The sequence below is a fragment of the Myotis yumanensis genome, unplaced genomic scaffold (genome assembly GCF_028538775.1).
Source record: "Myotis yumanensis isolate MYYU_CA2020_CCGP unplaced genomic scaffold, mMyoYum1.0.hap1 SCAF_7, whole genome shotgun sequence".
Lineage (NCBI taxonomy): Eukaryota > Metazoa > Chordata > Mammalia > Chiroptera > Vespertilionidae > Myotis > Myotis yumanensis.
The window spans coordinates 38,222,446-38,248,414 of NW_027223758.1; the positions used below are offsets into that span (position 1 = coordinate 38,222,446).

The 25,969-nt window shown below is 52.7% G+C and overlaps 1 protein-coding gene across 6 annotated transcripts in view; it reads right to left on the reverse strand.

Annotated features, from left to right (window-relative positions):
- The window catches only part of BLCAP (BLCAP apoptosis inducing factor), a 100,956-nt gene that overhangs the window by 9,061 nt on the left and 65,926 nt on the right, over nucleotides 1–25,969 (reverse strand). For 3 of the 6 annotated variants that reach the window (XR_011472145.1, XR_011472141.1, XR_011472140.1), the window contains one exon: nucleotides 8,127–8,340. The exons of 1 other annotated variant lie outside the window; for it this stretch is intronic. The gene's annotated coding sequence lies outside the window, so the exon portion shown is untranslated. Of the gene's footprint in view, nucleotides 1–8,126; nucleotides 8,341–8,715; nucleotides 8,834–16,057; nucleotides 16,218–25,969 lie in introns of those variants that run through there. 2 more of the 6 variants (XR_011472143.1, XR_011472142.1) reach the window with 2 other exon arrangements.

Sequence of the window (25,969 nt, forward strand, 5' to 3'; positions counted from 1 at the left end):
AAATCCAAAACTCGACATGGTTTTTCCCCTACTGTGTGTATGTGTGACTGTCTGTCTGTCTTGGAACTTTCTCAGTTGTTACTTCCCTTCTGGGAGTTTCTTGTCTTTGTCCCCTCATTCAATCAACAATTATTGAATACCTCCTGAGATGGGCTGGCTGTGCGTCTCACCCCCTGTCCCTCCCCCTTCCTTCCTCCTCCGCTCTGTCTCCAAGTCATTATTGAATTCTGTCTGGATTCTGTGCGTCACCGGAGCAGTGTGTGTGTGTGTGTGTGTGTGTGTGTGTGTGTGTGTGTGTGTCCCTCTCGCCCACCACCTCCCCCTCACTCCCTGCTTCCCCCACCTCTGCCTCCCTCCCTCTCTCTCCCACTCCTGGGGGCTCCATCTAGATTTTTCCAGGTGAGCCCGGCTCTCCTTCCTCCCTCCCTCTCCCTCCCCTGCTTCCTTCCTGCTCTGTCTCAGAGGTGGTGAGAGCTGGTTCTCGCGGTGTGGGGTGTGCTGGCCTGTCCACTTCTGCTGCAGCTGTGGCCTCACCCTTGCACCTCCTGGCCCTCTTACTGAACACACTTTGTTCCACAGACAACCAGTTGCCATCGGGGTCTCTAGCTGGGCCCTTGGAGCTGAGCCCCAGACCCACCCACCCACCAAGGCCCATCTCTCCTGCTGCAGAACCACCTGCACGCCAGCCCCGGGGCTGCCTTCACCTCCAAACGTCCCGCCCCCCTCCCCACGCCCTGTCCCGCTGCATTCGTTCCTGTCCTGCTGAACCAGCGCTGCCATGGCCTCTCCCACCTTTCTGCAAACCCTGGGGCCTGACTGCAGACAAGTCTGTTCCCTGAGCTTCCCTGATGCCACCTCCCGAGTGGTCCCTTCTCTCCCCACGGCCCTTCACGGTGTCTTTCCCTCGTCTCCCTTCCCACCAGCCTGGAGGCCTCACCTCTCCCTCTGTGTGGACATCTCCATTCTGCAGACCTCCCTGCTCACCCACCCCCTGGACGTTGCACCCCTGTCTGCTTGGCAGCAGGACAGACCCCAGGCTCGGCCGCTCCCCACTCCTTGCCCACATCTTGTGCATCCCAGCGCCTTGCCTTGGCTTGGGCCTTGTCTCCCCACCCCCGGGGCCCTGCGCCAGTCCCTCCCTGGCCTCCCTGGCCTCCCTGGTCTCCCTGGCCCTTGTCACCTGTTGCCGTGCTCCAGCCTGCACTTGACCCTCCAGAGTGACCCTCCTACATCAGGCAAGTTTGGTTGTGCATTCAGTCAATGAACAGTGACCAAGCAGCCCTGTGGGGCAGCCTTAGGACACCAACGGTTCTGCGGCCTGGCACCCTGGCGTGGAGGGGAGACCCCGAGCCAGGCGGGCGGAGTGTGTGTGCATAGCCTCATGACTCTCTCATTTTCCCGTTCTCCCTTCCACCTACTCCTCCACCCTCCGTCCACCTGCTCTGCTGGTCCCTCCACAGTCAGTGCGTTTCTGCCTGTCTCAGAGGGAGGGTCTGTGTGTCTGTCTCTATCGGGCAGTTTGCAGTTCATCTGTCTGTCCCTGTGCACCAGTGTGTGTATCCCTGGTCTTCGTGTGTGTGTGTGTGTGTGTGTGTGTGTGTGTGTCTGACAGTCTGTATGCCCCTACCTGGGTTTCTGGCTGTTTCTGTCCATGTGTCTTGCTGTGTGGCAGCCACCTGTCTATATGTCTCTGAGTGTCTGTCTGTGTGCAGTGGTGAGTGTAGGCACGGATGTCTGTGCATTTTGGGGGTGTCCTGGCTGGGCCTCTATGTGTTGTGAAGATCGCATTGTCTCTGGCTGTGTCTCCCTGCGTGGAGGGATCTGTCTGGGTGATTTTGTCCGAGTGTCCTCCTCTCTCTGGGGCTCTGGAGGTGACCGCAGCGCTCTGTCTGTCTTGCCACAGATCACCTGCCCACTTGCTAACCCAGCTCACGTCTCTCCCTCCCCTCCTCTTCAGTCTCTGCATCCCCTTTCCTGGGGGCTTTGTCAGGCTCACGTCAGCGTCACCATCTGCCTGGTGTCCTCTGCGACCAGGCAGCATGCGTCACACCTCGCCCTGACTGGGACCCTCTCCCTGCGTGGGCTGCGTGCGTCATCCGCAGTGTGGGGGTCTCGCCGCGCTGCTCCCCCTCTCCTGCCCCCTCCCTCTCTCCCTCTGAGCCTTCCTCGAGCTTTCTTCTTCCTTCCTGCGTCAGGCCTGCGTCTGTGTGTGCCTGTCAGAGCTCCTCACTCTGGCCCCTCCCGTGGCCTTTCTGCTGCGGAGTTTGTTGGAGAAACTTTCAAGCTTTCAGTTTTCCATCAACAAGCCCCGAAGGGGGCAGGGGGCTTGCCATGCCTCCTTGTTTCCTTCCATCCCCTATCCCGTCCCCGCTAGGGTCTGTCTCCCTCCAGGGTACCGAGGGAGAACCTGAAAACAGAGAAAGCCTCACCTCCACAGAAGGCCCTCACCTCCAGCCCCTCCCGCCTCCCCCCTGCCACAGCCCTGCCCTCGGTCCCTCCGGGACATGCCACTCTCACCTCAGGGCCTTTGCACTGCTGTCCCTCTGCTCGGAGTGCTCTCTCCGGAGCTCTGAGCGCTTGCCCAGTCCCTTCCGGTCTCTGCTCCCAAGTGTCCTCTTCGGAGAGACCGTCTGAAACGGCATCCTCGGTCGCCCTCCTCCCCCTCCCCTGCTGTACTTGTCTGCCCCTCTCCGGCCATCACCTTATAGTTGATCCATTGGTTTATTTTCGGTCTCTCATGCACCCTCTCTGCCACTGTGCTGCCAGCCTCGGGAGGGCAGGGAGAGTCTGTCTGTCCAGTGCTGTGTGTCCAGCTTCTAGAACACGGCCGGCAGGTAGAAGGCCCCGTACCTGCTCACTGACTGAGTGAACAAGCTCTTTGCTCAGCCCTGCCCGGCCGGGATGCAGGGACGTGCCCCTTGTTGCCCACCTGCTCCCTAGTCTCCCCTGCCCTAGCCCACCTGCCCACCCCCTTGGTTAACTGGTTCCCCTCCACCTGCTCCTGGTCCCCCTGCCTCTGGTCTTACCTATGGACCCATTCTCCACACAGCACCAGTGAGGGCTCTGCAAGGCCGCACTGGTCATGCACGCCCGCCTCCAGGCTCCCACCTCCGCGAAGTGTTCAAGCCCACCTTCCTCTGCCCTCCTTCCCTCTTCTTCCTAGCCTCCCCCCTCCCCCCATCCAGCCACGGGCCCCCTCCCTCATCACCTGCTTTCAAGCCTCTACATGGGCCAAACCTTTGCATGGGCTGGGCTGGCCCCTCCACTTGGAAATCCCTTTCCTCACTTGCCTACTTGGTAAATTCTTACTTTTTTAAAAAATTAAAAACATTTTTTATTGAGGTGAAATTCATATGACATAATTTATGTAACTATAATCTTTGCTTTCGCTCTGCTCTGGCCCTGGGGTCCTTGTCATTGTCATTCTTCAAGCGTGTCACACACACAATGAGAGAGCAAGAGCCCCCAGCCCAGGCCCCTCTCTGCGGGTTCTTGCTTTTGTGTTCATTCTGAGTCACCGGCATTCATCCTTCTATTCAGTCAGCGCCCCTCTCCAGTCTCCTGCGCTGGGCTGTGTGTGTGTTTGTGTGTGTGTGTGTGTGTGTGTGTGTGCGTGTGACTCTCCTCTCCCTCCCTTCCTCTAGTCTAGCCCATTCCCTGTCTCTAAGGCGGAACTGAAATCTGCTCTGGCTCTGAGAGAAATGGAGAGGGGGTGTGGGGGCGCCCCTTTTGCTCGCTGCTTCCCACTTGCCGTCTCTCTTGTCTCTGCCTCTGACTCTCTGGGTCTCTGCTCCTCTCTCCTCATCACTCTCTCTATCTCCATCTCTCTGTTCCCGCCACTCTCTCCCTCTTTCTCTTTCTCTTGGCCTCTCCCTCCTTTCTCCTCGATTTTTCCAGATGTGCCCATGCCCGACACTGTGTCCCATGCCACGTATTTCCCTCCCTCTTTCCTCCTCGCTCAGGCTGTCTTCTCCCCCTTCCTCCCGGCCTCCAGTGTGTGTGTGTGTCTTTACCTCTCTGTGTGTCTCCACCTCTGGGTCTCTTTCTCTCCCCCTGCCTGCCCCTAACCTGCCGGGGCTCCCAGGAGCACTACCTGGGGGCCTTGTCTTCACATTTGTACCCCAGCTGTAGCCTCACCCCCTTCTAGGGGTGGTGCTGAGGGATCCTCACACCCCCATATCTGGCAGTCTCCAGCAAGCTCCTCCTGAAACCTAGTCCCCATACAATTCCCCTAGTTGCTCAGGTCATCAGCCCAGTCCCCACCCCCAAACCTCCAGGGAACTGCCAAGTAGATGCCTGGACTGTCCCCTCAGAGCTCTCAATCTCGCCACTACTCTCCCTCCCCAATGGCTTCCCCTGTGCTCTCCTTGCTGCTGCTCCCATCACATATCAACTCACCCCAAACCCTAAACCTGACAACTTCCTATTGTGCAAAGAACACAGCCACCTTCCAGAGTCCTCCAGGCTCGCATACTCAGGCTCTGCCTGCTCCTGCCCCTCCTCTGCTTCTTTCTCTCTCTGTGTCTCTCTCTCTGCTTCTCTGTCTCTCTCTGCTTCTCTGTCTCTGTCTCTCTCTCTCTCTCTCCCTGCTTCTCTCTGTCTGTCTCTTTCTCTCTGCATATACTTCTGCTTCTTCAGGCCTTTGTCCTTGTGCATGAGCTTTGCCCCTGCCAGGTGAGGAGGCCCACTTTCTTCCCTGCCCATCTGTTTGGCAAACTCTTCTTCCTCCCTCAGGGCCCTGCTTTGAGCTCTTGGGCTCAGGGACTCTCCTCTGGAGACCCCACCTCTGCCCAGGCCTCTGGGTTAGTCCCGATTGCTGCTCAAGATTGCCGTGGGCTCCAGTGGACCAGGCTGGAGCCCCAACCTAACCCTAGGGGCCTATACACAGTAGATGATCAAGAAAAGCACCCCCAGACTCCTTTCGGAGTTTGTCCTCCCTGTGTGAGTGGGGTGTGTTTGGAGGTCTGGGGTTCTGTGCTCAATCGGCCCACTTCTCTTGCCTCTCCCTGCAGACCCAGGGTCCAAGGCGTGTGTGTGTGTGTGTGTGTGTGTGTGTGCGTGCGTGCATGCGTGTGTGCAAATGTGTCTGATCACCTCCCCTTGCTTGCTTTCTGTGGCTTCATCTCCATTTGCTCTCTCCTTTTTTTCTATTCACTCTCTGTACTATTTTTCCTTGTCTTTTTCTTCCAGGGCACATGTCCTTTTCCTGATCCCGAAAGAAATGCATCCATCTTTATGATAGAGCATTTAGGAAACACAGAGAAGCAGGGAGAGGACAATAGATATCCCTGTCGGTCCTGTTTCCCAAGAGGAGGCAGTGGACCGAGCTGGATTGTAAAGTGTGTGTGTGTGTGTGTGTGTGTGTGTGTGTCCCTCCCAGACTCTCTCTTCTTTGTCTCGCACTCTGTTCCTCTCCGTCCCTGTCCCTGGTCTGTCTCTGAGTGCCTCTGCTCTGTCTGCCTGGGTTCTGCCGTCAGCCTGGGGCTCCCACCCACATTCACTTTCATTCATTCATAAAACCCCTTCTGAGGACAAGGGGCCAGGAATGTGTGTCTGTGGGACAGCGTGTCCCGTCTTGTGGCTCAGGTCTCATTGAATTCCCCCGAGTCTGTGAGCTCCTGGGGTGCATGTCGGGGTGGGGGTGGTGTCTGTGTGTCTGGCTCCCTGGACACTTGCCTGTGTGCTTGCCACCTCCCTCTCTGCAGTCGTTTTGAATTGCCATCTTGCTCTTTGCCCATCGCTGTGTGCGTGTGTGAGCGTGTGTGTGCGTGTGTGTGCGTGTGTGTGCGTGTGTTCACTAGATTCCCTTTTTGGTTTCTTCACAGCTTGCTCTCCCTCTGTCTCCATGGGTCACTCCCATTCATAAGTTTTTTGTTCATTCAAAAAAAGAGAACATCACATTTTCTAAATTGTCTGCCAGCCACACAAATTGAATTATTACCTTTTAATAAGAAATTCCCATTAAAGTGATAACTACAACCACCAGGCCCGGTGCTAGGTCAGTGTGAGTGTGTCGTCCCCCCACCTCTGGACTTCCCGTCTGCCTCTTCTTTCTTCTCTTCTCTTTCCACCCGCTTCCCTCCTTGGAGATTTCTGGAATTTCACTCTGGCTGCTCATGTTTTCAACCTAAAGAACGGGATTGTGTGTGTGTGTCTGTGTGTGGAGTAAGTGTAAGTGTAGGAGTGTGTGAGTGAGGGTGTGCGAGCATGTGCGTGCTAGTTGTGTGTAGGTGGGTGTGTGGGTGTGTGTGTGAGTGTGCGAGTGTGGAGTGTGCATACGCGCGCCCCCCACCCCCGCCTCTCGCTGCTTCTCCGCGGCTTTGGCTGGCTTTGTTCCCCTTCTGTGGATGTTTTCTTTCCGTTAGAAATGACATTTATTGTTTTCCTTTCATTTCAGAAGTAATACATGTTCACTGCAGAGAAGGTGGAACATAGCAGGAAGAATGTGCAGAAGAGTATAAAATGAAAATCCTCTCTAATCCCACCTCCCAGACAGAGCAGCTTCTGTTAACATTTGGGGAGGGGGTGTCTTTGCAGAATCTTTTCCTTGTATCTGTGCACTTTTTCTCTTGAAGATTTAATTCCATTCTATTCTCACGTCTTCCTTCCTTCAAAAGCATTTGGGGGCCCCCACTTGGGACTTTGTCAGCCCGTCTGAATGTCTTGGTCTGGGAGGTCAGTCTGTCTATCCGACAGTCTCCTACCTCTCTCCCTTCCTCCCTTCCTCCCTGTTTTTTCTCTGGGGCTTTATCAGATATGTGTGTGTGTGTGTGTGTGTGTGTGCGCGCGTGCGCTGAAAGAGAGAGGAAGCTAGACAGAGAAAATGAGCAGAAAGAAAAAGGCGAGGAAAGAGAGACAGACACCAAGGCCCAAGCTCAGGGACTCAGGGGACCGAAGGTCTTGGGTGCCTGCTCGTGTCTCTCCATCCCTTCTCCTGCCCATGTCCCTTTGTCCTCAGGTTCCTTAAGAATGAAGGACCCAGGAAACTGGGCAGTTTCTGGTGCAGCTGGGAGATGGGGGAGATGGGGACCAGGGCCTGGGCATGGAGGGGCTCCCTCCTGTTTCAGCCTTGCAGGGGCTGGGGGCTGGGGGGTAGGACGTGGCTCATAGGCAGCAGGAGTGGCCAGTCGGACTCTCCAGCCTCTCCCCATGGCCCAGGACAGAGAACTCAGCCAGTCAGAGAGCTCAGCTGTCTCCACCTGGCCCCTCTGTGTCTTACTGTCTCTCTCCCTGCTGCATCTTACTCTGCCTCTGCCTCATACCATTCACACTAGATAAGCTTCTGGACTTTGGTCCTGACACTGCTCACATCTTACTAGCAGGCAAGTGATGGAGCCTAAGTGTCCTCAGCTGCAACATGGGGATAAGAAGAGTTTTGAGGCTCAAATGTGATGGTTCATGTAAAGAATACTTAGCACAGGGCAGGCAGAGAGCTGGTGTCACTACATGCTGGTTACCTTGGTGCCACCTCCCTTTCTTCTCGGGCCAGCTGAATCACACCACACTTAACTCTGTGGGCCCCTTTCATCTGCCCCTCCCTCCCTCCCTCCCTCCCTCCCTCCCTCCCTCCCTCTCCTCTTCCCTTCTATACACACCTCCTTTCCTGGCTCCAGGCTCGGTGCTGGGCCCAGGTGTACACATCCCTTTGTGTGCAGCACGTAGTTTCGCCAAGTCCCAGGAAGCTCTGCCCCAGCTCCCTCCCCCATCCCTGCTCCACAGGCTCCACAGCTTCCTCCTGAGCAGCCATCATCGGAGGAGTGACATGAGGGCCAGCCTGCCTGCTGCTCAGCTCTCTGGAGCTTTGGCCTCACCCACCTGGCACAGGGACGGCACAAATGAGGCACTTGAGAGGGGAAGGGATGCTGGAGATGGTCTGGAACAGCGAATAACCTCTTTCTCCACCTGGCGAACTTGTATGCATTCTTCAAGGCCCAGCTCAAATGACTCTTCCTTGCTGATGCTTTTCCTGGCTCCCTATTAGTAAGTGGCTCCCTTCCTGGGCCGTCTCATAGTGGGATCCTTAAAACAAATCTCGGGTCACATCATTGTGTGTTTTTTTTTTAATATCTGCCTTTCTAACGGCTGCAGGTGTCCAAGGGCAGACCGAGACAAAATAAAACAACAGCTAATTCTTAACTAGCGTTTACCACATGCCAGAAACTATCCTAAAGGTTTTATGTGTCTTTTTCATTTAATCCATACAATATAATTATAGATACCATTATTCCCATTTTACAGATGAGGAAATCAAGGCTCAGAGAGGTTAAGTGGCTTGTCCCAGGTCACACAGCCAGCAGTGGAGGTGGAATTTGAACCAGCCTGCCTGGCTCCAGAGTCACCCTGTAAGTGATTTAAGGTGACATGTGTTAAGCATTTTTATGGTAAAGTATAAAGGACCCTGAGTCTTTCCCTTTTCTGTATCTTCTGTTCCGCCTGAGTGTCTCCCTGGGCTGAAGCCCTCAGTCCCTCCCTGCAGTCTGCAAGGGTAAGACACTTGCCACAGATACCTCAAACCCACCACCTTGCCTCTGCAGCCCCCAAACATGTTTTTCTCCTGTTTTCATTAGCACCCACGGAGGGCTGCAGCCTGGAGCCTACAGACATCTGTCCGGCTTCCTGTTGACTTTCCCTCCAGGGCCCCTCAGTAGCCCCTGCTCCCTCCCTCTCCCCCACCTCTGCGCTCACCCCTCCACTTCTTGCTCAAACAACTGTCACCTTTCCAAGTCCCCTCGCCTGTAAACGAAGCCACTGACAGCATGTTCCTCATGGGGTGCTACGAGGATTAGATGAATGTTGAAAAGCTGTACAGCAGGGTCAGGCTCATGATCTGTAGCTGTTATTAAAGATTAAATGGGTAGCTGTGATTAAAGATTTTCTGACTGAATGAATGAATGACCCAGTGGGTACGCCATTCTTTCTCATCCTCTCAGTACTCGCTTGTCGCCCTCCCGCCTCCCTGTCTCTACGGCAGTACTTTTTAACATTTTGGAAGTACATTTTAACACTTTGAAGAAAAATTTTGGGTCCTTCCAGCCAGCAAGCAAATCTCTCCCATCCCAGGAAAAGATCCCTCCCTTGACCCCTACTCTCTCCCCCAACTACAGCCCCATCTCTCTCATCCCTTCTCAGAAAAGCTTGGGGCTAGAGTTGCCCCACACTAGCCCCTTCCCTCCACCCACTGCAATTGGCTCCCCAGGGTCATCAGTGAGGCCTCCAAGCTGCCAGAGTTAAGGGATGTTTATATTTTCATTGTCCTGCTTGAACTCCCAGCAGCATTTCAATACTGTTCACAGCCTCCACTGCACCCGCTTGCTGTCCTCCCACGACTGGTCACTGGAGAAAAGTTGGAGAACCCCATGTAGGTGTTGACATGTTGGTGAGCCCATGGACTAGTCTTTGGATGTCTATCTGTCTGTCTCTGTCTCCCTCTCCCTGTTTCTCTCTCTCTCCTTACTTCCTTGGGAATCTTGATTCATTCAGTGCTATGACTTGAAAACCCCGCAAGCCTTATTCTGATCACTCCCAGCCAGGGCCCGAACTCCAGACCCCTATGTCCACCTGCCCCGTGGACACCTCCATATGAAAGTCTAAGGTAACTCAACTTGAATGTGCTCCAAATGAGCCCTTGACTTCCACCCACTAAGCCTGGCCCCTGCCTTGCCTTCTTCACCTCAGTAACTGGCATAACTACCACCCAAACATAAAACAAGGGCGTCACTCCTGACATGCTGCCCGCCCTCATTCCCAGGACTGGGTCCCAGCCTTCCTCATTTCTCCCTTCACCTCGTCTCTGCCCACTGTTTTCAGAAACAACTCAAATACTGATGACTTCAGTTTCCTCTTCTGCCTAATCATGATTTTGATCCTCAGATCTATATGATCAGTCATTTCCTAGTTGCTTCTACCTGGACTGTCCTGCAGGCACCTGCCACTCCATGGGTCCCAAAGTGGCCTCAGCATCTTTCCTGACATGTGCTCCTTCTGCTGGGTCCAGAGTTGGTAAATAAGACCACCATGTGCCCTACCATGGAGGGTGGAACCCCCATAGCACTCTTGACTCAGCTTTGCTCAATCCACCAATACTTCTTCTTGGGGTGGTCATTTGCCAATCTTTCCTTGTATCCTCTCAATCACTGAGTATTTCCTGGTTTGTCTTCCTCTATTCCTAGTCCTGTAGCCATCTTTGATGACATCACCACCCACGTGGATGGTATAGCCAAACACTGTAGTTTTGACCTTCCAAGTGCTGAAAATCTTGTCTTCCAACTGACCTCAACCATGATCACATCTTTGACCTTGCCACACAATAAGAGCTCCAACTCTGGAATCCCAATGTCGAGCCATCTTACTCCCATCCACCATCTGCTGCCATCCCATCTCATTTACTCAAGCATGTCGATGATCTCAACAAGACCTTAGAAGTCAGCCTCCAACCATTCTCTCTTTACACCTCTAACTAGCCTTTCACCATCACCTTGCTACTGACACTGCTCTTGGCAAGATCACCAGTGGCCTTCATTTTCTCAGACCCAATGGTCAATGCTCAGTCCCTATCCCTTTGACCCATCAGCAATGTCACATGTGGTTGGGCACTTCCTAAATTTCAGAGCATTCACTTTGCTTGGCTTTCATGATATGACACCCTCTGATTTTCCTTATTATTCTCTTGCTGGATCCTCCCACTTCTCCCAACCTCTAAATGGTCCCCTTCTCTTCATCTACACACTCTCCTCAGGCGATCTCATCCAGTTCCGTTGTTTGACATACTCTATTGGCTGATGTCTCCCAGACTCTACCTCTCGCTGGAGTCCAGACTCCACTGTCCATTCAACATCTCTACTTGAATGCTTGACAGGAATCTCAAACTCAACTATGTCCAAAGTTGAAAGCATTCCATCTTTCCTCTCCTCTTCCCTATATCAGTAAATGACTCCACTCTAAAACCCTAGAAGTCATCCTGGAGTCTCTTTTTGCCTTATTATTCATGCATAACCATACTTAATCTGCTGGTAAGTCACACTGACTGAACTCCCAAAGAATTCCACATCCATTCTGTTTTCTTCACCCCAGCTGCTCCAACCCTAACTCAAACCCCTGACATTTCTCTGGGACAATAGCCCAGCCTCCTCCCTGATCTCCCTGCTTCTACTCCTGTGTCCAATTCATTCTCCACCCAGAACCAGAGGGATCTTGCAAATTAGATCAGGCCACCACCTGCTTAAAACCTTCCAGTGTTTTCCCACTGTGTTGAGCATAAAACCCAAGTTTTGTACCATCTCCTACAAAGTCTGTCATGTTCTCATGTCTCCAGTCACAACTGCATTCTCCCCCTCTCACTCAGCTCCAGCCCCACTGGCCTCCTTGCTATCCCTTAAATATACTAAGCTCATTCCTAAGAGCCTTCACCCTTGCCAGTTCTTTCAGCCTGAAAGACTCCTCTCCCAGAAATTCACAGGGCTGCCTCTTTCTTTCCTGTCACTCAATTCTCAGCTCAGATGCCACCTCCTCCGGGAGGCCTTTTCTGATCATCCCTTCTGAAATATTGCCTCCCTGCACCTCAGGCTCTGTCTCAATGCCCTGCTTTAACCTCTTCTTAGTTCTTATCAATATCAACTTATCTCCTTAACTTACTTGGCCTTTTTTCTATACTGGAAGGTCAGTTCCGGGAGAGCAGGGGTGGAGTCTGTTCTGCTCCCTGCTGTAATTTGCTCATTCACCAGTATCTGAAATATAATGGTGCTCTATAAACCTCTTGGGTTGTATGCATGAGCCCAATTGGTGACCAAGTCTGTTCCCTCACAGCTCTCACCCCTGTGCCCTTCACTCTAGCTCTCTGCTTCCCTGCCCTGCTCCACTGTGCTCTCTTCTTCATTCTCTCCTAGCTTCTGAGTTCTCATCCTGAGCCCTCACAGAGTTGGTCCTCCCTTTTTGAGTGGACCGTCTTATGTATGTATGTGTTTTTGTGTGTGGATTAACACCATGCTGGGAGTGCACATCTGTGTCTGTCCGTTTCACAGTGGGTCATGTTTCTGTCTCCCGCTTTTTGGGTTTTGATTGAAATTGGGTTTGCTTCATTCATTCACTCCTTTGTTAATTTATTACTTTATTCAGTTATTCCATTTTTAAATACCTTGTAGTAGATGCTATACTAGACAGTGTAGATGTGTGATGGGTGTGTGGATGTATGTGAATCACTTATATTCTGGGCCCTATACCAGGTTTTGTTCTTATCTCTGGATTACTTTTTCATCCATCATCCATCCATCCATCCATTAACTAACAAGTTCCAGATTCCGTGCCAATCAGAGAAGATGTTAGTGTGTGTGTCCAGTATGCCTTTATCTGTCTCTGCTGTCTGTCTGGGGGTCCCCTTCCCCCTCCCTCTCTGCCTCTGTTTTTATCTCATTCCAAAGCCACATTTCTTTTTTCTCTATAAAGCTGTCTTGTTGAATTTTTGCTCTGAGTCTTTGAGCCATTCATGGTGTGTGTGTGTGTGTGTGTGTGTGTGTGTGTGTGAGAGAGAGAGAGAGAGAGAGAGAGAGAGAGAGAGAGAGAGAGAGAGAAATCTGTCAGTCTCTCGAGTTTTCCCCTCTGAGGCTTGGGCTGGGGCAGTTCCCAGACTCTGGGTCACTGTCATTCATACTTTGTCCATCTATTTGTTGATTTATCCACAAGAGGTTTATTAAACACCTGTTTCATGCCAAGACCCGGGCTAGTCCATTTTGAATGTGTGTGCTGTGCACGACTGTCTTCTGACTACTATCTCCTCTCCTCTCCCTCTACCTGCCTTCATACCTGGGCCCCCAGTGTGTGTATCAGGCCCCATCCTCCTTCTCTATACAAGCTCATCCTGTCCTCCGTGATGACAGCCCTACAGGCCAGACTCCCTTTTTTTTCACAAGTTGAAAATTCAAAGCCAATCCCCAGCTGGCTTTGGTACTTCAAACCCAGCATATGACAAGCTCACCGCATCATTTCCGCACCTCTAATGGGTTTCTCTCCCTGTTCTCATTAGCGCTGAGTGTCACTGCCTGCCTGGGTCCGCAGCCAGGAGCCCCGAGTCATCTCTATCTTCACTCTCCTGCCACCCACAGCCCATCTGTTCTCCTTCCTGTAGAATCTTCCTCTCAAACCCGCTCACCCTCCACTTTCCTATCATCCCCTGACTCAGCCCTGGCCCGAGCCTGGAAAATTGAAGCCTGGACCATTGCATCCATTGTCCATCCATCCATTTATCCATCCATCCATCCATCCACCCAACAATCTTGCCCTGAGCACCCACTGGCCCCAAACCCAGCCCACATCCTGCAGGAGCTCAGAGACCAGGAGGAGACAGACCAGTCATCACTGCCCCACCTGATGCACAATAAGGGCTTCCCAAGACTTTATGTCACTGTGGTCACTACGCTGTGTGTTTGGGGGGTGACATCTGTCTTATTTTCCTTGGCTTCTTCTTCGGACCTTCTTCCTTCCAACCCTCCAGAATTGGTTCCCCCAGGGCTTCAATCTGCTCCTCTCCTTCCCTGACTCCCCTGCACCATGCTGTCCCAGCCCAGGGCTAAAGAGATGCCCCATCCACGTAGATGCTCCCTCATGTGTATCCTTCCTCAGGCTCACACGGTGCCCCAGCAAGACCACAGACTTACCAAGGCGGGATAAAGCTCCTCGCTGTCCCTACCTCTGCCCTTGTTTCCACTTTCCAGTTCTAAGACCAGAGATCTAGCCATCACCTTCTCTTCTTCCTTGCCCTCTATCTCCAATTTAATTCCTTCCTTGTTTCTTTTTGCCAGTTCTTCCTCCAACCTGTCTCTCTAGTCTTCCCCCGTAGTCCTCCCTCTCCTCATGGCCAACACCGTTCCCCTGGCAATAGCCATCCTCTCCCTTCTGTCCAGGCTCCTCTCAGGTGGGGAACGTGCTTCCTTCTCTCTAACTGTGGAGAAACACTCCCTCTTGCCCTTTCTTACCCCAGCCCCCTCTCTCCTCCCATCTTCAGAAGACCTGGGGAGATTAGCCCTCAGCTTTAGCACTGCCACCCCACTTCTTCTGTGCCCACCATGAGGCTTGGGCAAAGCTCTCTACCATCCTCCTATTTGCCAGATCTGAGGTCTCTTTTTTTCTTTGCACATCCATCTGCCTGATGTCTCACGGGCTCCACCTCACTGTCAGCAAAGCTATAATGGCCTCTTTTCTTTCTCCTTCCAAACCCATTTTTCAATGAAGCTCATGATGGGCTCTCTCTCTCCATATTACATCATATCCCCTCACATCCTAGAACAGCGGTCGCCAACTGGTGGTCCACGGACCACTGGTGGTCTGTGAGGTCCAAAAGGTTGGCAACCACTGTCCTGGAAGCTCATCCCTGGGTGGGTGCCCTTCTCCCCACCAGACTGAACCAGACTGATTTCTTCTCTGGATGTCAGCATGGGGGGGCGGTGGGGAGGGTGGCGTGGGGGGAGACTAGGGAATATTTGCAACTGGGGCAGGGAGGAGGGATGGACAGACAGATGAATGTCTGTGGGTTTCCTCTTCTTCCTTGTTCTTTATCAGTAGTCTTTTTCTCCTTTTTCTGCCACCCTTCTCAATTTTTTAAAATAAAAAGTACTTTTCAGTCTCACCAGTGATAAGCAAATACTCTGGTTTGAAGTGTTTTCTTGAAAGATTAAAACATCACATATGAAACTAAAGTCTCTTTCACTGTCACCACTCATCCTACATTTGATCCCCAATCTCTTTCCCAAGAAGGACCTATGGTTATCAAATCAGTGGGAAGAAAGTCATCAAACACACACACACGCATGCACACGCACACGCACACGCACTCGCACATGCACTCGCACTCCTAAATAACAGCTGAAATCATACTCAGGAGTGAAAGCCTGCTTTCCTCCCAAGATGGGGAGCAAGGCAAAGGCATTCGCTTTAATCACTTCTATTCAGCATCATATTGGAAAATCGAGCCAGTGCAATACTATCGCAAGAAGAAGAAATAAAAGAACACACAGACTGGGAAGGAAGAAACAGCACTGTCTCAATAGAGAAATTATTATCTGCATAGAAACGTCTGTAGAATCTACATCAAAAGCTCCTAGAACTATTTAAGAAGTTTAGCAAGGTCACGAGATTCAAAGTCAATGGACAAAAACCCGTGGCCGATTGGAAACGGAGGCATCTATATTCCTCCAGAAAATGCCAGGTACGGTTTGGTAAACAGTATTCAGAATACAGCATTGTTCTTGTTTTTAAAGGAAATTGCCTCACGCTGTGTATATTGTTCTCTGGTGGGCTCTTACGCTCAACGGCTCCCTGAGGGCCCTTTCCCTAGGAGAAGGTAGATTGCGGTCGATTCTTTTCCTCTGCTGCGCAGAGGGCTGTGCTGCGTGAATGTAGCCCCTCCCCCAAGCATGGGCATTTGGGTTGTTTCTACGTTTTCACCAGCACAGGTAAGGCTGTGCTCACCCCGTGGTGTCTTCTAATGGCTCTCTCTTCTCTAGGGGCACCCAGACCTGGTCTGCAAGTTTATCTGTCTCCTGGGGGCCTTTGAGAACTCTTATCTCCTCCCTGCCTCATCCCCTCACTGTTCTCCCTCGTCATTTCCCAGTCCTCTTTGGCCTTGGCCCCAGCTCTGTTCCCTGCTCTGCATGTTTATTAGTAAAGATTCCATCAGGAAATTGATGTCACAATCAAACTTGGCTTATTTGAGGAGCTTTCCTCTCTCTGGGGCCTTTCTTGGGTTTTGTTCTCATCTTTCCCTCCATCTACCTGCTCCCCAGCAGGGCTCAGGCTCTGCGTAGAGTGTGTGTGTGCCTCTCTCTCCCCCCTCCCTGCCTGCTTGTCCCTGAAGCCCCCACCTTTCGTGCTTCTTTATTACTTTCTAACTTTTTAATTTACACATCATCTCGCTCCTCTTGCTTCTGTCTTGATCTCTCTCCCTCAGCAAGCTCTTTCCCACTCTCCTGAGAAGCGTTATTCATTATTGCTCTGAGTTTGTGCGTCATTCCTGCTGTGTGTGTGTGTGTGTGTGTGTGTGTGTGTGTGTGTCCGTGTGCTCACAGCTCACCTCTTTAGCTCTCTCTGTCTCTTCTTCTCAAGCTTGTAAAGTTCTTTCACCTTTTCCTGGTCTGTGCCCTGTGCAAGTGTACACATGTTTGGGTCCTGTTTCTTTCTCTGAGGCAGGGTCACGATTGGGGTGCTGCCCTCTCTGTCATATTCCAGTTACTCTTTAAAAAAACATTTTAAAAAATTGATGAGAAAGAGAGAGAGAGAGAGAGAGAGAGAGAGAGAGAGAGAGGTATTTGTCCCCGAAACCTTGGTGTGTCAGGACCATGCTCTGACCCACTGAGCTACCTGTCCAGGGCTCTAGTGACCTTCTACCATCTTCCTGCCCATCTGTCCAAATCACACGTCTTGACTGTTTTTCTTCCCTGACCCCTCACATACCCTCACATTGTGGGGCCCCCAGGTTTCTGCTGTGGGTCTTTCCTGCTCCTATTTTTCGCCAGCTCCCTGGACAGTCCTTCTTTGCAATGACACCCCAGGGTCCTCCTGCTTCCAGGCCCCACTCATTCTCTCCCCCTCCTGCCACTGACTCAGCTCGCACAGCCTGGGCCCCTGCACTCAAACCCGTGCATCATCTCCACAGCGCCAGGCACATTCCCCTTCTTATCAGCGCTCAGCATCACCACCACCTGCGGCTTTGCAGCCAGGAGCCCGAGTCATCTCCTGCCGCCCCCGCCCCCGCCTGTCCCCTGTTCCTGTGAAGCCTCCCTCTGAGGGGCTGCTCAGTAGTCCCCTCCCCACCCAATCCCATCAGCCCTGTCACAGCTCAGCCACCAGCTTCTTGATGCCTGGACCATCTGTCGAGCCAACAAACTTGCACTGAGAACCTATTGGGTCTCTGCTGAGGACACAGGCCCCAAAGCCTTGTTGCTCCCCATGGCTGCACCCTGCTCATCCGCCTCCCTCCCTCCCAGCTTTCCTGTCCTTGTCTTCCACTCCTGGGGGTCCAAGGGCTCCCTCTGCAAGATGCTACCTCACTTCAGAGTCCCCGCCACAGGCCCTTAGGCTCAGGCCCCAGCCCTACAGATCCACTGTTCCCTCCTTGGCTATCCTTAGCGGTCCCACCAGCATCGCACACTCATCAAGCCAGGACCAAACTCTTCATCCTCCGACCAGAGCCCTTCCCCATTTCCAGAGCCAAAAATCTGGCCCCCGCTCCTTGCCCCCACCTCCTCTGCCCCGAGTTCTTCACAGTCCCTTCCCCAGAGTCTTTCTCCCAACGCCTCTCCCTCTCCCCGATCCTCATGGCAAATGTCGTTGCCCTGACAACGGCTGTCCTCTCCACTTCTCCTGGGTCCTCTCAGCAGGTGGGTTCGATGGCCTCCCTCCCACCTGAGAAGAGGTGTACCCGCCTGCCTTCTCTCTCCTTCTGTCCACAGACAAGCGGAGGGAATCCTAGGCACTGGTCACTTCTCTCCCTCCCCCTCCAGCACTTCCTCCGAAGTTGAGGACCCCTGCCCGATGCCCCCCTCACCTGCCCATTGACAAACCTGGCCAGTCCATTTCACACCTCATACCCTGTGTGCCCCCCTTGGGGGCCCTGATGTTGGGGGCTAGTGCTGTAGACACGGAGGGCTCTTGGTTTCCGCCCCACATCCTTGGTTTCTGCCCCTCCATTTCCTTGGAGGGTTTTTGTCGGTGGTGTCTCGGTGCTCCCTCCTCGGGGCCCTGTTCTGGCTCCTGCCCCTCCACACTCTCCTTTGGAGGCTCCCTCACCCCACTGAGCTCCCGGCCTGGCTCAGGCCATTCTGCTGAGCCTGTACCCCAAGGGCACTGGCATGAGGAAAACTCCCCCTCTCTGAACGCCCACCACGTGCAGAGAAAAAGGCCTGGGTCCTCCATCTTCCCCAGACAAGCTCCTGCTCCAGCCTCCCTACGGTGCTGCTGGACCCAGGGAGCGCCAAGCACTGGCGGGCGTCTTTCTCTCCCCAGGCCCGGCCTGCCTCTTTCGGGGTCTGCATGGAGGGAGGCTGGGCAGTGTCTGTGGCTCTCCTCCTCTCCTCTCCTCTCCCCTCCCCTCCCCTCCCCTCCTCTCCCCTCACCTCCCCTCCCCTCCCCTCCTCTCCCCTCCCCTCCCCTCCCCTTCCCTCCCCTCCCCTCCCCTCCTCTCCCCTCCCCTCCCCTCCCCTCCTCTCCCCTCACCTCCTCTCCCCTCCCCTCCTCTCCTCTCCTCTCCTCTCCCCTTCTCTCCCCTCCCCTCCCCTCTTCTCCTCCCCTCCCCTCCCCTCCTCCCCTCCCCTACCCTCCCCTCCTCCCCTCCCCTCCTCCCCTCCCCTCCCCTCCTCTCCCCTCTCCTCTCCTCTCCTCTCCTCTCCTTTCCTCTCTTGTTCTTTCTCCCCTTCTTGCTTCATCTCTTTTTTTGAAAATGATTTTTAATTCCACAAGTGATATAAGGACCTATTGTATTTGTTTAAAAATCACTAAGGCCTGCCTTGGCTGGTTTGGCTCAGCGGATAGACCATCGGCCTGTGGACTGAAGGGTCCCAGGTTCGATTCCGGTCAAGGGCATGTACCTTGGTTGCGGGCATATCCCCAGTGCAGAGTGTGCAGAAGGCAGCTGATCCATGTTTCTCTCTCATCGACATTTCTAACTCTCTATCCCTCTCCCTTCCTCCCTGTAAAAAAATCAATAAAATATATTAAAACAAACAAAAAAACACATTAAGGCCTTACATATACAGCGTAGGTCTCCTCAAATGAAGGGAGTTTGAGGAGTGTCTGCAAAGGTATGGGGGTGAGGGGGGTGCAGGAAACCACGAGGGCTGGTGCAGGAACCCCGGGGTAGTGTCAGTGAATTGTTGTCACCACTGGGAGAAGTTTCCAGAACTGTGTAAAGGGACACAGCAGCCTGAGCTCTAGGAGAGTGAATAAGCTGACTTCTCTCTTCCCCCACTCAGGCTCCGCTCTGGCCAAGCGGGGTGGTAGTGGTGGGGCTCAGCCCCATGGGGGCCTACAGCAGGGAAGAGGAGGAGGGTGGAGATGGTGCTGCAGGGCCACAGGAGTTGTCAGCATCCTGTGTCACTCGGGGTCTTCCTCTCTCTGGGCCTTCCTCAGGTTGTGTTCTCAATCCCTTCATCTGTCCACCTGCAAACACTGGTGAGCATCTCTCAACACTGGGCCTGGCTGGCCATGTCTGTGCTTAGCTGTGCGTGCATCGCACCCCACCTCCTGCCTCCATGAGGGTTCTCCTCCCCTTCTTCGACTTTTAAAACTTTTCTCTAAGGTACCCCCTACACTTACTGCCTCTGCTTTCATCTCAGCCACGCTTCTTCCTGCTTTCCAGAGGGGCCTCATTGAACATTGCTCTGTCTGGGCGTCATCCCTGCTGTGTGTGTGTGTGCGTGTGTGTGTGTGTGTGTGTGTGTGTGTTTATGCGAGACTGCTGCCTTTGCCCTCAGCTTTCTCTCTTGTTTCTGAGGCTTGTGGAGTTCTTCTTACTCTGCATATCACCATGTATGTATGTATGTATGTGTGTTTGGGATCATAGTTAGCTCTGACATTTTCTGTCCTGCTTCACCTGTCTTCCTATCTGTCCATCTGACTGTCCATTATCCTTCCACCCATCCATCCACCTACCATACATACAGGGAGAGGGTAGATAACTCTGGGTCAGGGTCTCTGTCCTTCCTGCCTCACTTCATGTTCTTCCCTATGGTTCCACTTCTGCCCACCTTCACACATGGGGTGCGGGGGCTCAGGTCCCTTCCTGTGTCCCACGCTCTCTACTCTGGAGTGTTCTCTGGACCATCTTGCCCATGTGCCCCATGTGCACGTCCCTCATTATGTTCTGGAGCCAACACCCTGCTCAAGTGCCTTAAGTCCAGTGCATCAGAGCACCACCACGTCATCTCTGCACCCAGACGGCCATATCTTTCTGGTCTTACTCATGCTGAATGTCACTTCCCTGCTTGGAGCCCAGGGTCATCGCTAACTCTCTCCTCCGCCACCCATGACCCATGTGTCCCTGCTTCCTGCCAAGTGACCCTCAAGAGACTGATCAAAACCCCTGCCTAATTCCTCAGTCCTGCCTCAGCAAGGATTCAGGATCTTGTACCTGGATAACATCCATCCACCCATCCATCCGTCTGGTAGATAGTCAATAAATGCAAGTGGAGCACAGAGGAGTAGTGGTGTGTGCTCTGCTGAGGGGAAAAGAGCCCAACTCCCCATGCTAGATGCTGAAGAAACTCAAGAGGCCAGGGTAAGACAGACTAGTTATTACATCATGAGAAGATGAGGGGGTGATAAAGCCTCCCTAAGTTGTGGTCTCTGAGCATCACATTCAGTGTGTGTGTGTGTGTGTGTGTGTGATATCTTTCTGTGTCACCCACTTCTTCAGACCTTCCTCCTCCTCATCCCTCCAGTGTCAGTGTGCCCGTGTTCTCTTTCTGCTTCTTCACCCACTAACTCTCCCTGGGCCTTGCTACCCACATTTGGGGATCCCTTCACATATGCCGATGCTCACCCAGACCCTCCTATTACACCCCAGGCCATGTATCTAAACATCTTTCGTCTTTACTTGCACGTCCCACCAGCTTTTCAGACTCACTAAGTCTGAGAGAAAATCCTTGAGTTCCTATATATCATCCCATGTTCCCCTTTCCCCATCGGGGTACAGAAATCCAGGTCCCCTTCCTCTCTCCTGCCTCCTACCTTTAAGTTTTGCCGATTCTTCTTCCAAACTGCCATCTCCCCCCACCCCATTATCCCCTTTACTTCTCTCCATCACTCCTGGTCGGTGTGGTTGCTCTGGCAACATCATGTTTCCCTCTCCTGGGTTTTTCAGAGACAAACATGCTCACTTCCCTCCGCTCACCTTTTGTTCCCATCTCCCTCCTGCCTCTCCTTCAGTCCACAAGAGAACTTGGGAGGGAACATTAGACTATGAGTTTTCTTAAATTATTGATTATAGAGAGAGGAAGAGAGAGAGAGAGAGAGAGAGAAAGAGGAAGAGAGAGAAACATCAATTGATTTCCTTCCACCTGAGCCCCAATGAGGGACTGAACCCGAAACCTGGATATGTGCCCTGACTGGGAATCGAACCCGCCACCTTTTAGTGTCTGGGATGGCACTCCAACCAACTGAGCCACACTGGCCAGGGCTAGGCTCTGACTTTTTCCTCATCCTTTCCCACCCCTCTGTGACCACCTGCAGCTGACCATGAGCCTATCATGGTGTTCAATTGAGGCCTCCACTGACCCGCTATTTGCCAACTAGAATGAGGAGGCCTTTTCTCTCCTCCCCTTCCCTTGTCCATAGGGGCCCCTGACTCTGGGGACTGGCCCTGCCATCTGGACCCCTGCTCCTCCCTTAGCTCCAGGGCCAATGAGGGTCCTGGTTTTCCTTCCACCTCTTGGGCTTCTCTCCTGTTTCCTTTGGAGGTTCCTCTTGCTCCATGATCTGTGGCATCTCAGTGTTACCCATCCATTCCCTACCTTCCTCCACTTGTCCTACCTGCTCCCCCTACCCAGTTCCACACCTCCAAGGGCCAGGGGGGGCACTCACACCTTGGCCATATTCTACTGTGCTTGCAGGCCAGCTTTTTTCTTTCTTTCTTTCTTTTTAAAAAGTATATTTTACTGATTTTTTACAGAGAGGAAGGGAGAGGGATAGAGAGTTAGAAACATCGATGAGAGAGAAACATCGATCTGCTGCCTCCTGTACACCCACTACTGGGGATGTGCCGGCAACCAAGGTACATGCCCCTGACTGGAATCGAACCTGGGACCCTTCAGTCCGAAGGCCGACGCTCTATCCAGTGAGCCAAACCGGTCAGGGCCAGCCCAGCTGCTTTCTGTTGAGCTGAGAGCCTCACATCCATTGGCCTGAGAGGGTACCTGTTGAGGGGCATGTGCACACACGTGGGCCTGCACCAGCATCTCGGCCTGACCTTATCTGTCTGCCAGCGAGTCCTGCCACCCCCGCTTCTTTTCAACTTTCTTATTGACATATAATCCCTCTTCGCTTCCTGTATCTGACTGTGTCTTGCTCATCTCTGCTCTTTCCCTCTTTCCGGAGGAGAATTATTGAATTTTGCTCAGAGGCTGTGCGTCATTCATGCTGTGTGTGCCTGTGTGAGTGTGTGCATGTGCTGGGTTGGCTGCCTTTCTCCCGCCGCTCCCTCTCTTCTGGGAGCTGTGGAGTTTTGCTCTAAAGCCCTGAAATTCTCTTTGATCCCCCTGATCCTGGTTCCTACCCCCTCTTCCCATAGGAAGACTCAGTTATTGGAAGGTGACTGGCAAAGGGGTTTCACGCATGAGTTTTTCTCTTTCTAGTTCTGTTATCTGATTTTATTCTTACTCCATAAGTTACTCCATTCATCCATCCCTTCATCAACCCAGCATCCACAAACACATGCCAGCTCTTGGGTGCCAGGACGCACGTCCTTCCTTTGCTCCATCTCACCATGTGTGAGCATGTGTGGGCCACATCTTTTCGTCTGAATGGAGTCTCTCCTACCTTCTCTGTTACTCTCCTTGCCTGTTTATCTGTCTGCCCTTATATCTGCCCATAAACTGCTTAATTAATTCAGTGTCTGTCTGTCCTGTCTCCCCTCCTCTCCTCCAATCCTCCCCTTTTGTTCTCATACCTCGTCCCCCACCAAAGCCTTGTCCCAGGTTCTCTACTCACTCCACACACATTCCTGGGGTGTGCTCGGTCACTGTGCTCTGTTCTAATTAGCCCCCACCCATGCCTGCTGCAGTCCACCTTTCTTTTTCCCTCCAGCCATAGCCTTGAGCTTGAGGAAGCCCTTACCTAGCTCCTCAATCCCATTGCACTGTTTCTGTACCCACTAGTTGTGTTTCTGTCTCCATTCTCATCTTTGATGGTCATCACTGCCACCCAGGGCCAGGAGCCCCAAGTCATCTTTGACTGTTCCTATTCCTGCCTTTCCATGGCCCACCTGCCCCACCCCCATCTCTTCCTGCCAAGTTTCCCTCCAAGGTGTAAGTCAAGACCCCCCTCTCAATCCCCTCAGCTCAGATAGACAAATCATATGCCTGGATCATAGTCATACATCTGCCGTTCCATCCTTCTAACCTAACTGAGCATCCACTGGGCTCTTTGCTGAGGACCCAGGAGGGAGACAGGTAAGTTAGCACATCATGAGAAGATAGTGCTACAATGAGAAAGGAGTCCCAAATCTTCTTATCACTTTGCGCATTATGCTCTGAGTATGTGTGTGCACCCGAGGGAAGAGGGACAAGAAAAAGAGAGAGAGAACAATTGAAGGTGGGAATATACCTATTTCTTATCTTAGTCCCTTTTTCTCTGGACCTCTTTTCATCCTTCTGTTACACTGACATCAGTGGGCCCAGAGCTGTGTCCTTCTCCTTCCTCTCTTTCTGGGGCCACGTCACCATCAGAGATCCCCCTCTCCCCCTAGCACAACCACCATGTCAATGGTGGCTTTATTTCACCCAGGCCTCACCGAAGCAGCATTAGACTCACATGTCCACAGTGCCTTCCTCAGCCCCAGCAGCGCAAGCAAGACAGGATCAACATCTTCATCTTCTCATCCCACACTCATGCTCCCAGTGCCCCATCTCTGGGGGTAAGGAATCTAGAGCCTGCCTCCTTATACCTTGACCTCCCACCTCCCACCTCCCACCTTCCTACCAATTCTGGTGATTCCTCCCCCAACTACCTCCCTCAGAGTCCTTTTTCTCTTCTTCTTCCCCATGGCAACCTCTGGCATCCAGGTAAACACTCACCTCTCTTCCAGAAACAATAATTTTCTTCCTGGACCCTTTGTTCCCACCTAGCTCCCACCCTTCTCCTCCCCTGTCCCAGAGGAGTTGGGAGGGAAAGGCAGCTCTCATAGCCTTTCTGCTGCAGCCCACCCTGCTTGGTCCTGAGCCCACTATGGTTTTGGAGACCTCCCAGTGACCTACTATTTTCCAGATCCTATGCCTTATGAGTATCCCCAGTGACACTGTGTCCCTGCCACCCATCCCCTTGGTCCTCTCTTTCTGGTTCTATGGCATTTTCTCTAACTTTATGTCAGTTTCACTGTGTGTACTGGTGTGTGTATGTGTCAGTGTACATGTGTGTAAATACATGTCTGAAACGTGTTTCTCTCTCCAGGGCATGGTCAAGATCACTCTCATATACTCCTCATCTGTTTATCCATCTTCCCATCTGCACACAGTGCTCACTGAGAGAGATCCAGGCATGGTCTGTCTGAGTCCCTTCATCTCTGTCTCTACAACCTCCTCCCCTGCCCTCAGACCAGGCCCCTGTTCCCTGGCCCTGCTCCTCTGGCTGAAACCCCTGACCACAGCCTCAGATTTGAAACAAAAATAGACCTAGAGTGTCTCAGGGCATTTTCTCACCCCCAAGTGATCCACCTCCCAGGGTCAACCAAATATATCCTGGTCTCACTAGCACGGGATCACCACCTGGCTCAGCAATCAGGAGTCATCTCTGACTCTCCCTCTCCTGCCACCCTGCCTATCTGTCTCCCCTTCCTACTGAATCTCCCTCCAAGTGGTTATCCAAGACCCCAGCCCAACTCCTCAGCTTTTTCATGGCTCAGGCCTCGTCAGTTCATCCCTGAATACAGGCCTGTACCAACCATCCTATTCATTCTTCTATCCACCTATCCATCTGGTATCCTTCCATTTTTCCCTTCTTTCACCCACTCATCCATCCATACACCCATTCATTCACCCATTTTCCTATTTATCATTCATCCATTCATCCATGCACCCATCTATCCATCCATCCATTCATCCATTCATGCATCATCCATCATCTATCCATTCATGCATCATCCATCATCCATCCATCCATCCATCCATCCTCTAACAAACATGCACTGGACACCTACTGGGTGCTCTACTGAGGACACAGATCCCAAATCCATACTACTTTCTGGTGGAGCTGGGTCCATGGGAAGCAGCCATCTGTAATGAGGATATGAGGGTAAGTGAATCCAATGTTGTATTACCCTGAGTATCACAGTGTGTGTGGTTGTGTATGTGAAAGAAAAAGAGGCCCCCACATCTCTGGGTCCCTCTAGGCCCCTCTGCTGAAGCACCATCATCTAACCACATGCCCCACTGAATACCCCATCAGCATCACAGAATTACCAAGTCCTCAACCAGCTCTGTGTTGCCCCTATTTCTCAAATCTAGGGCTGAAAACACAGATTAGCCCATTTTCCTCTACCTGCCTCCCACCTATGACTGATTCTTCCTCTGAAGTCCCATCTTCTCCATCCTCTCAGTCAATGTGGTTGCCCTGGCAACAGCTGTTCCCTTTCTTCCTCCCCTGGGCTCTCTCAGCAGGTGGACATGCTCACCTCCCTCCCACCTGAAGAACCCCTTGACCTTTTGTTCCTGTCTGCCTCTTGTCCTCTCTCTTTCCATCCACTAAACAGCTAGGGAGGGACTCAGCTCTGGCTGTTCACCCACTCCTTCCCCAACCCATCGTCCTCGGCAGCTTCCCACAGCAGCTGCTCTGTGTCCACCAAGGTGGCTAGACAAGGCTTCCAGACACCACGGCCCTTTTTGCCCTCACCTTCCTCACCCATCTGGGGCCTCTGAATGCTGGGGTCTATCCTGGTGTCGGACCCCTTTACTTCCTTGACTCCCACTTCTTGGGCTATCCCTCTTCTGTTTCCTTCACACGCCACTGTGACCATGCTCACAGGCCTCATCCTCCCGCTTCCCGCTACTCTGTCTGCTACCCAGTGATTTCCCTCAAGGGCCTGTCCTAGAGCTCTGCTAAGCAGGGTCATGGGCACTCTCCAGGAAGCCCACTGGGAGAGTCTTTGCCAACCTCCCCCAGTGTTAGGACATCTTGCCCAGAATTAGTCTGCAGTATGCGGGTTCTTTTCTGTCTATCAGCCTGTCCAAGCATTCACACTGTGTGTCCAGAGCTCTGTGAGTTGGCTTTCCTCCTCCCC